The sequence below is a fragment of the Apium graveolens genome, chromosome 5 (assembly GCF_009905375.1).
Source record: "Apium graveolens cultivar Ventura chromosome 5, ASM990537v1, whole genome shotgun sequence".
Lineage (NCBI taxonomy): Eukaryota > Viridiplantae > Streptophyta > Magnoliopsida > Apiales > Apiaceae > Apium > Apium graveolens.
This window is the reverse complement of record NC_133651.1, coordinates 65,238,338-65,249,567: the sequence shown is the minus strand read 5'-3', so window position 1 is coordinate 65,249,567 and position 11,230 is coordinate 65,238,338. Positions and strand designations below refer to the sequence as shown.

Here is an 11,230-nt window from a genome sequence, read left to right as displayed (position 1 = left end):
GTATAGATCGTTATTATTAAAAATAAAAACTTGCAAAATCACATTGCGTAGGTGAATCTAGTAGCTCCGTCGCATCTAATGGCCCATGCTCCACATGTTGAGGAAGATGTTAACATATCCGTGGAAGGTTCACTTGTTAGGCTTGCCTTGTAATATATACTCTCACTAATATCTAAAAACTGAATATTTTGAGCTTTCACAACTGATCGAATATATACTATTAGCTGTCTGGCCTTCTTACTGTCATATTATGCAGGACATGGGGAGACCTATGACCGACTAAATCCGTGCAGTTTTAAGAAATTGAAACTGAAGCAGCAATATCGCCACTAGGAACACCAGAGCCCTTGCTGCACCGGACAATGAAATACATGGCTGTTGTTTTTTCTTACAAGGCGGAGACGGGGAATCAAGTACCTTGTCAATTTTTCACTTTCAATCAATCATCCTAAAATTTCTGATCACGTGGCTTTTCAATTACCCAAGTGTAGTGCAATGTTTCCTAAATTCGCATTCCGACCTTATTTATCTTTTGAACTAGTGTCCAATCCAGACACAACTATGCGGATAAGAGGGAGAATTACAGTGCTTTCGGTTTGAATGTGTTATATTCTATAATAATTCTTATTCTGGAAAGGATTCGTTTAGCATAGTTATATTTTGATAAATAAATATGTATTAGAAAGAACGCATGAATTTACAGGGATTTTCCATTGCTCTCTAGACAAGTCATAGAGGGGACTATCTGTAAACAATCTGAAGAGACTAGATTGAGAATAGAAAGTAGCAAAATGAGAGAAAAATAACCCTTTAGAGCCAATCACAAAATCTATCAGTGACATGTTTAGTAAACCAAACTAAATTACATAACTTAGTTTTTACATCTACAAAAATTTCATCCAACAACTTTGTATTATTGGCCCGGAAATTAAGCTCCTTCCACAAATGATAAGCAAATATCTGAGTACTAGGAAGATAGAAGCTTCGATGCACAAAGTCACTACTGAGTTTACTCGAAGCCTGTGAGAGCTAGTGATGCCAGAATGTGATTACTATATGGGCATGAAATGAACAAGTGGAATATGTTTCCACGCTACCAATGCATAAATAACATTGTTGTGAGATAGATATGCCTAATGATGCTAAACGTTGTAATGTTGGGAGTCTAGCATGACAAAGAAACCATTCATGATAAGAATAACGAATAATGTTGAGTTTATGCCAGATGAAAGAGTGCAAAGGGACCTGGTAAGCGAAGACGAATCGAGTCCTAATCTGCCAAGTTTTAATTTTCTTGAGAGGAAAAGATTGCCAAAAAATGCAATATCTTTCATTAATATTGAACTCCGAAAATGTGAAATTAGAAAGCCACAACACAAGGCACAAGTTTGTTGGGCTTCAACCCAATGTGATTGGTTGGACTTGATGTTGCAAAGACATAATTGGATTGGTTAATAATTGTATATATAGAGAATTATTATCATAATGGATTGTGTAATTGTTGTAGGGGTAGACATTTATATATTATTATAATCAGATTATACACGTATTATTATTTTAAGTTTTGTGATGGTTATATATACATAGTCATATTATATTTAACATGATATGCTTTAAGAGATGTAGTTATCTTAGGTATCATTTGGGAGATGTTTGAGCATTGGTTGGCTCAAGTATTGGTTGGAACACTATTGAGGTGTTATTATTTTAATTGTATTATTGATAAATATTTTGGATTAATTTTGGGACGTTATTTTTCCGCGTCATATATTGTGTGTGTGTGTGTGTACTCCGCATTATTGGTAGATAAAATCTCTTATTTGTGTGTGTTGCTCCGAACAAGTGGTGGATTGGAGGAAATTTTGAGATAAAATTGGTATGATTGAGTACGATGATGGATTTGATAACAAGAAGCCTACTAACGTGGGAAGAGGAAAATTTACGTGTCGTTTGATGGTTGACTTGCACCATGGATTAATTCGTTCGGATTGAAGATGGAAAATGGAAGGGATCATTGCAATAGTTTTAATGGTTGATCAACCAGGTGAAAATTTTTGGATGACACTAATGATGTTCCTCTAGAGACCGAACGATTGTGAAAGCAGGGATAAGGTGACTCAATAGTGAAAGGAGCACTCGTGGTTGTTGATGCGCATGATTTTTTAGATGGACATGTCATTAAAAAAAGGTAGTTTACAGGTCATTATATGATAGTTTGGAGATCACTCTACGGGTTTTAGTGATTTTCAAAAGTTTGAAGAACGAGATGAATGGATTCTTATTCGAGTGGAGGCATTGGCAAACGGACGTTAATGCTTTGATTGTTACCGTTCAATATATTAAAGAGTACTAGCTTAAATCTCATGTGATGCACGGGTTCTCGTTAATATTTAAAATTTTTATTTATCTCAACATATTATAATTTTAAAATATTTATATAAATATATAATAATTATAAATTTATAATAAAAATAATAGGATAACCAGTGGTCGTAATTTAGCAGGATAAGTATACTATATCTAGTAGTCTAACAATTTAGTAGTTTAAAGGATATATACTACTATTTATTTATATTTATTTAATAATAAGATAAGATGTGATTGTAGTTTAGTAGGATAAGTAGACTATGTGTGTAGTAGTTCAATAATTTATTAATTTAGCGAATATATAACACTATTTATTTATTTTTTAATAACCAAAATTATGGATAACCGTTGAACCATATTATACCCCATTCCGGTTATGATAGTATAGTATAGATTGGGTTGAAGGAAATGATATGTAGGTTTTAACCCATTCTGATTGGTTGGGCTGGGTGATACATGATATACTTGGATTAGGTAGTAATTGTATAAGTATACAATTATTATCATAAGAGATTGAGTAATAATTGTATGGGTAGACAATTATTATTATAATTAAATTATGTATATCTTGTTGGCTAAGTTTTGTGATGCCTATATGTTAGGTCCAAAAGATACATACATGGGGGAGTGAATGTATGTTCATCATTTTAACTTTAAAATGCAGTGAAAATTGAAACTTTAAAATGAAATAAACAAACAAAAGAGATTTCATGGAGTAATTCTTATATTAAGAAATTAAACCGCAAATGGTTTCTTACATCTTTGAATATAGATTCAAAGTTACAAAACAAAAGAGCCAATACAAATATATAAGCTATCAAACTAATGGCTTCTTTCTATCACTCTAAAAACCTATAGCTCTTATCAAATGATAAACACTACAATCAAAAGAAGCTATAAAGATGCGTGTACCAAGATGTGTAAGGTTTTAATGGTGTGATGAAATTTTGGTAGCACATCTCCTTGTAAAAACTTTAAAAAAATTAAACTAGCTCCCACAAAAAGAATTATGTAGAGTTTCGTTACTGAAAGTTGGACAAGACTTCTTGTTCCTTGAATAATCTGATGAATATATACTGATGTGACTTGTTGGAGAAGATAGGGACATGTGGCATGTTGTAGACCAATCATTTGAATTGGGATTACTACAAATCGACACAATAAAGCTTACAAATCGACCATGTCATTGTTCAGGAGCTACAAATCGGCAGTAGAATCCTCAAGACTCTAGAAATTGATAATACAATGGTCTCCTCTCCTGAAAATCGATAATGTATTCTTCTATTTAAATAGAAATCGACAGTGGGACCATTGCCTTGCTAGAAATCGACCATTACATCCCTTTTCTAGTGTAAATCAACAAAGTAAGTTGCAGAGATGCTAGAAGTCGACCTTATAGGCCATGAGGAAGCAACAAATTGGTCAATTCCTTATTTCTAAGTGTAAATAAAAATACAAGTAAAATCATGCTGAAAATCGATAATGTACATGTAGATTTAGTTATAAATTGGTAATGACAAGCTTTAATACTCTGGAAATCAGCCAAGGCATGAGAGCAGGTCTTGATAGTGACTTGTACTTTCCTACAAGTCTACAAATCGACATAGACTTCAATAATTCCTAAAAATTGACTAAGGCCCTTCTATTTAACTCTATAAATCGAAACAAGTCTAGGGACATGTACTTGGATTATTTTTAAGCCTTTATCCCATTCCTGTATGCCTTGAGCTGTAATCTTCCGTATTTTCAATTATTCAGTCTTCTGGTCTTCATATTTAAATTATTTAACAATTAAGCTAGATTATGAATAACACTTAACAGTTTTCTGAGAATAATACTTAGTTTCCCTTTAAATATCACTGGCACCTAGTGCAATTGGTCTGGTTCACTGATGACAAGTTATGCTCTCAGGTCTTCGAATTATATCCGTACAAACCACTGTTAAGTCTCCTATTATATCCATTCATCCTTATTTAAAATTCTTCAGGTGTTCACACTAATGCTAATAACTGTTTCGAATGACTTCAATCATATTCCTCCGTTGTCTGAACATATTAATGAACTTCATACGGGCTTATGTTGATGTCTTCTTCACTGCAGCTACCAAGATCAATATTCATATACCAAATCATCTATCTGTACAGATTCTAGTGGAATATAGATTATTTGCAAGTCCTCGTTCTATAGTAAATTATCCAAATCATTAGTGTTGAGTTAGACATTCGGCTTCGAACTTGCTCAACACTAAATATATAATCATATTATGTTTGATATAATATGCTTAGGAGATAAAATCATCTTAGCCATCGTTCGGGAGATGCTTGAGCATTAGTTAACTCAAGTATCGATTTCACCATTGAGGTGTTATTATTTTGATTATATTAGTGATAATTGTTTTGGATTAATAATGCAAGTTGGGACATATTTTCTGCGTGTGTGTGTGTGTACTCAGCATTGGTAGATTGAATCTCGTATTTTTCTGTGTGTTCCTTCTAACACAATGAAACTAGTGAAGTCTCATGTGAGGCCTATGAAGAACCCATATCCAGAACTAAGCAGACTATCAACAATAGCATTTGAAAAAAAATCCACTTGAAAGAAAAAAATGTCACAATCGGAGGAAAAAATGCAAGATGAGTTCCACCAAGGGTCAAACCAAAGAGACATTTCTTGTCCATTCCCAAATTTAAAAATAATAAATTGATGCGTCAAGGTGTAATATCTCGTATTTTTAGAATTTTATAATTATCATTAGGATATATATATATATATATATATATATATATATGTGTGTGTGTGTGTGTGTGTGTGTATGTGCTTTTATGATTTAGAAGGAATAAAATGATGGATATTTTATTCCTGTTTGACGAGTTGGTGTTATTAGATGGTAAGGTGCTAATTGTTAAGTGTTATATCGATCCTTGTTAATTTCTGAAAATATTTACTTAAATGTATAATTTTTAAAAAGTTATTTGAAAGCCGATCTTATTGATATCGGTAAATTAAAATTGTCTTGTAATATCCGGGAAATATCGAGCAATTTTTTTTCTCAATAAATAATTATTATGTGATATTATGGGAATTTTGGTGAATTATCTGATGATCGATATTTATTTTTGGGTGTGTATATGTGATAAAGTGTAAGTATTTTGATTTTTAATATGTCCAGAATAAAGTATAGATAATTATGGTATTTTTCTAGTAATTTTTGGAGTGTTATGTGATTTTATAAGGATTTATAGATTTAATAATTATTTTCTGAGTAATTATAAAACTATTTTATAAAGCCGATATCGTCCAACTTCAACCGTTTTTGCGTTTATCCAACCCGGAACTCTTCGGAAAACTCCTTCCTAACCTAATTTGATTATTCTGAGCATTTTCCGTGTTTTAACTTTTTCGATCTGAAGTACGATTTGACCCGTATGAGTCCGGGCGCAAAATTTTCGATATGATAATCATGTCGGTATATCAATAAAACCCGCATTCTCAAGAGACGGGATATTTTTACATGTTTTCTCATAGGGTGTTTTATAAGAAGCCCGGTTTGATAATTATCTAAATCTGGTATTAAATTGTATCATTTTTATAGTTACTTAGCGACTAAATAATCTATTTTTGGATTCGATATATAACTATAAATTCAGTATTAAATTCTAGAATGTTTCAAAAATCATGGAACTTATATTTTATTAGTATTTGAATATTTTGAGAATTTTAAAATTATTTCGGAAATGTTTCGGGTTATATTTACCCGCACGTTTGTTCATTAAATCGTAAAATGCGGATATGACGCGCGATTAATAAATGTTTTAAAAATTATGAAAATTTTATTTTATTAGTTTTTAAATATTCCAAGAATTTTAGAAATATTTCAGTTTCATAAAATTTAACGGATTGGGCCCCTATCGGGACGTCAAACCCCACAAAAATCATATTTTTATTTTTATAAAATCGCGGGACTTCAAAATATTTTATATTTTCGCATATTTGGAATATTCATAATTTTAGGACAATTTGATATAAATTTTATATTTATTTGATAAAATATTATTCCCCGCTAATTCTTAATTTTGGGCTAATCCCTCCCCACCCAACCCCACCTGACCCCACCTGGCGCGCCTAACCCAATCCCCCATTATTTTATTTTCATCCCGCAGTTATCTTTCTCCCCTCTTCCTTCCGTCTCTCTTTAGTCTCTCTCTGTCGTATATATTTTTATACTTTTAATTTTTAAAAATTCATGTCTTACAAACCGTTCGTCCAAATTTTATATATTATATATATAAACTATTAGCGCTTCGATACCCACGCATAGGTATATATATTGCGAGGTTTTGAGAAAAAAATTTGCTAAACATATTTTTCGTTTTAATTTATTTTCGGGGCATAGAAAAGGAGTTTAACGGTGTTGATTACTCCACATGGCATCTCAGCGTGTATATATCTATCACTATTAATTTCGGATTTTTCTGGAGATATTTTCCGGACATTAGATATTCTCTTCGGGGTGATCAGAATTTATTTTGGGTAACGATTTCGAAATTCCGTCTTCGTACTTGTGTATATTATAACATGTTAGTGTTTATATATTTATTTCATAAATTTCATAAGCTGTTGTAGAAGTCGTTTTTGGCCATGTTTTTCATTTCTGGCGTGTTTATACGTGCAAATATAAATTATCATGTATTTTAAATTTATTGATTTTATTAAAGTACAGTTGGATTTTGTTGTTTGGAATTGATTTTGAGGGGTATGACCCCGGAAAAAGTCCGTTTTACAAAGACCTTATTTCGAAAGTTTTCTAAAATATTTATTTCATTTTATAATTATTATCTTTTATTATTTTCGAAAATCATAATTTGATTCAATTATTTATAATTTGTTTTGATTTATTCTTATTTTATTCTTAATAAATAGACCGTTCGTCCATTTAATACGAAACGAACGCGTATAGACTCAGAAAAATATTCCGCTTTCATTAAAAATACTTTTGAGACCCAAATTCTTTTGTTTCGAAAGTTCTCTTATTTTGCGAGTCGTTTATTATTTGGTAAATCATATTTTTGACCCGATTTCAGTTTTAAACGTACCGAGTCGAACCTTTTGACGAACCGAGGCATGTGTGATATGAATTATGTGATACGTGAGTTATGTGTTTACATGATATGTGTATTACATGTATACCTGGGTCATAAGTCTTGTGTTTGGCTGTTTTCTTTATGTGTGGGCTATCGTATAGGTAGACGGTGGGGTTTTGACGCGCAGTTCTTCGTGTAATTATCGTTTAGACGATTAAAGTTGTATCTCTTAATTATAGATGCGGATTATTCGAGTTGATCAAGACAAGACGTTGGATAAAGAGTGAGATGGAATTGTATTGGATATCTGGCTTCTAGCAATCGTAGGAGCAGCATATTAGTAAAGTATTGAAAAGAAAAATGGTGATGTTTTGAGATAGAATGTCAAAATAGATGTGTCATTGCGAGTGTGACTAACTGCTTAAATCAAAGGCAAGTATCTCTATCATCACTTATTTTTCAAGTGATATTTATTTTGAATCCTATTATATAGATTTTCTACGCTATTCTAATTCCAGAATAGTTCAATGTTTTTCATATCTGACTGCTTATGATTATGCAAGTATTGCTATTCTATTCTCAGTTTAGAATAGATAAATGTTTTATATATCGCTGAATTAAATGTTTATTATGCAAGTACTCTTCTGCTATTCTATGTTCTGAATAGTTATGTGTGTTTACTTATCAAATTACTGGATTTATAAATGTTTTGGATTTTGAGAAAAATGATTTAGTTGCGAGTATTCCTGCCCAAGTGAATGGGGAATAAAAATTTATAAGGGTGTCGATTATTATGACCCCTTTTAATAAAATGTTTTAAGATTGGATGGTTACTGGTTGCGTAAGAGGCCGAGACACCGGTCTAGTGCAGGCTATTAAACGAAAGTGTAATATCTTGCAATGCGAATATATGTCTTTCTTGGCGCCCTATAGGTACAGTATGGTTGCGCGATATCGGTACCTATATTTATGGTATGGCTGCGGGATACTGGTGCTGTTTCGTGACTGATCATCCGGAATATCATAGTGCATAATTGGTTCCAATCTAAACTGTTGTTTCAAAATTATTTTGATAATCATAGAATACATGATTTATCAACTATTTATGTTTTAAATAAAAGGTGAAATGCGGATGTGATTCAGTTTCTGGTTGATATTGGTATTTAGTTTGTTGTTAAATATCAAAAGTGGTATTAATGTAGATGATTGATGTTGACTTCAGTATGGGATGTTGTAAGCATCAAAGTTCATATTGATATATAATTTGATATGACAACAAAATAAGTATTGATATCAAGAGTTTAATTTTGAATGAGTTTATGATTCAATTCCATAATCATTGTTTCATGTTATTGTTGTTTATGATATTTCCGTAAACAGTGTTTCTCGAGTTTTATCCTCGTTATGATTCAAAGTATTGTTGAAGCATTTTACTCGAAAATATCAAAAAGGGTTTTGAATGCAGTGAGAAACAATTATCCGATTCTTTGATAATATTTTCTGGTTCAGTAATCATGATTTTAAATGTTCTGCTCTTATGCACATGTCGGTTTTATATCAAAAGACCTTATATATGCTATAATGAACTTGCTAAGCATTTCTTTCGCTCATACTTGCCTGTTTTTAAATTTAACCTCCAGTGAGGATTGGCTTGGGTTGTTTAGCCGCGTAATTCGAGGAAGCAAAGAGGAAGCTTTTGGAAGGTGGTTGGTCCAGGGTTTGCAGACCAGTATAAGTTCTATTATATAAAGTTATTTATATTATATTATAGTTGTGTATTGTATAGTTGGGCCTAGTATACTTCTTTTTGAAGTTATACTAGTGGGTTTAGTATTGAGTTGGAATTTATTGAAAAGAGTTTTAAAACAAAGTGAAAAAATTATTGGTAGAATTTGGATATCTTGTTTCTAGAATTGTAATCTTAAAAGATCTTGGATTAGTTTGGGGTCATAGATGTTAAATATCTTCTGCTAGCATTTGTTTATTGATTCAACAGGTTATTTTGGATTAAGGTTTCATCGTGACGACCAAATCCTCTGATCCCGTATTTGGGAGCGTTACACAAGGGATGAAGTTTATGAACTTTACCCCAAATGGAAGAACATTCCGAAGGAACTTACATGACCCAGAATTTGTCTCTTAAGAGCTGTCATGTTAACACAATGAGACCATAAATATTGGGACTTAGAAACGACCTTGCACAAATGAGAAAGAAGCTGCGGTTTGTTCCTACTATTTGGTATTTTAAATACCAATACCTCCTTTTATATAAGGCAAATAAGCACACTCCCAGTTGATTCGAGCAAGAACCTAAAAAATGCAATAACCAATTAAAGATCTTCCAATATATGCACAACTTCTACAGTCTGTATCACCATAAATAGAATATATGTGTTCACCACCACTAGGATAAAAAAAAGACTAACATTAGTTGTTCCTTTTAAATATCTTACGACATGCATTGCAACTTGCCTATGAGAGTTTTTTGGGAAACTTAAATATAGATTCAATTTATGAACAGAAAAGGAAAGATCATGCCTTCTAAATTAAGAGAGAATAATCTTCCTAATAGTTTTATATAACATTTTGTATTTTCTATAATCTTTCCATAATTTGTAGAAAGCTTCAGTTCTTTAGAAAATAGAAATACACAAAGCTTACAAATGTCCATTCCCGTGTCATGAATGATATTCATGACAGATTTTCTCTAATTGATTATTGTTCCTTTTTCACATCTACTAACTTAAATACCCATAAATTACCTCGATAATCCTAAAAAATTTATAGTAAAAGCTTTATCTGACTTCGACTTATCTCTGCAATACTGTCTTTATTATCACCTGTTAAAAGAAGATCTTCTACATAAATAAAATGGTGCAAAATTTATAATTCTTTTCTCATAATCCCTTCATTGCTTCATATCATGGAAAACCAGAAATAAGTTAGCTCCACATTTCATTATTTTGAAGATCGTCTCAACCCATATATACTTTTGATAAACTTAAAAACTTTTCCTTCTTTCATTAAATTGAATCATCTTAAATATTTATATAAATTCCCTCATCCATATGTGTAATAATTATGGATGTCGTTGGGTCACTTAGGAACTAAATAGTTCTATCCTCATCCCTGGTCCGTGACTTAAAACCTGATCCTTGTCCACGGCCCAAACGGGGAACGAAAATTCCCGCAGAGAATTAGCGATATTTAATTTAAACCAAAATTTCTATTCAACAATTTTTTTCATGCAAGATGTAGAAAATATGTAGCAAAAACTAAATATAATACTGCAAATTTTAACAATTTTATCTTTTGGCCACATAAAATCTCTATGTGATATCAAAAGTACATTTATAGTAATTCACTCAGGCTTTATATTTTAAAAAATCGTATTTTAAAAACAACTCTAATAACATAAAAAATGCAAATTGTCCCCTAAGAGTTGCATTTTTTTAAACATAAAAAAGAATATAAAAATATATTATAGAGCGGGAAAAATCGGGTCGGGTAGAGGAATCGGGCCGGGTAGACATAAAAAAACCGTCCATGACTCGCTCCCTGGTATTTCCCTAAAATCAACCCCGTTCCCCGACACGTACCCAAAAAATTCCCCAAATCCCCGCCACTTTCGGTGGAGGATTGGGACGGGATTGGGAGGACCGGAGTCAATGTCCGTCCCTAATAATGAATTTTCAAGTTTAACAAGTGTCATATTTACACCACTCCCAGCTTTTTCTTCCCTCATATCTTTGAATTGTTGAATTCTTCTGATACAAACAATT

The 11,230-nt window shown here is 31.9% G+C and overlaps 1 pseudogene; it reads left to right on the top strand.

Moving 5' to 3' along the window:
- The window catches only part of LOC141660134 (putative ripening-related protein 1), a 239,222-nt pseudogene that overhangs the window by 19,661 nt on the left and 208,331 nt on the right, over positions 1 to 11,230 (top strand).